The 485-nt window shown below is 61.0% G+C and overlaps 1 protein-coding gene across 1 annotated transcript in view; it reads right to left on the bottom strand.

Moving 5' to 3' along the window:
- The window catches only part of DUOX2 (dual oxidase 2), a 22,440-nt gene that overhangs the window by 20,020 nt on the left and 1,935 nt on the right, over positions 1-485 (bottom strand). The window lies entirely within an intron of this gene.

The following is a 485-nucleotide window of genomic DNA, read 5'->3' as shown; positions in this document are numbered from 1 at the left end:
GAGCCCAGAGCCCCACCCGCCTGGGATCCAGCTCCTGCCCGGCCACCTGCCCATCTCACCAGGTCCCGGGGGTTGCTGGGGCTCTGTCCGGTCTTGGGGTCCCAGCGGCTCCTCTGGAAGGGCAGCACCACGTCCCCGCGCCAGTCGGGGTCGAACTTGGGGTCCCCAGGTGGGATGTGGATGTTGAGGAACTCGGCCGGGCAGCCAGGTCTCTCTATGCTCACCAGGTCCGAGAGCACGTGGTAACCTGCGTGCGAGGGGCGCGAACTGGTGAGAATCTCCACTTCCTGTGGCCGAGTTTCTCAAGAGCCAAAAGGCAGATGTTTGAGTGCAAGCGTTACCAACAGCTCTGTGGCTTTTTTCTAATCTGCAAAGTTGTTGTGATCATCAATATAATTAATATAAGCCCCCTCCCCAGCCAGTCCCCGTCTCCTAATAGGTCCTTCCACCTCCCCTCCTCTAGCGGGGGTGGGAGGGGGAGGGCA

The sequence above is a fragment of the Myotis brandtii genome, unplaced genomic scaffold, assembly GCF_000412655.1.
Source record: "Myotis brandtii unplaced genomic scaffold, ASM41265v1 scaffold521, whole genome shotgun sequence".
NCBI lineage: Eukaryota > Metazoa > Chordata > Mammalia > Chiroptera > Vespertilionidae > Myotis > Myotis brandtii.
The sequence above is the reverse complement of the archived record's forward strand: the minus strand, read 5'-3'. Positions and strand labels throughout refer to the sequence as shown.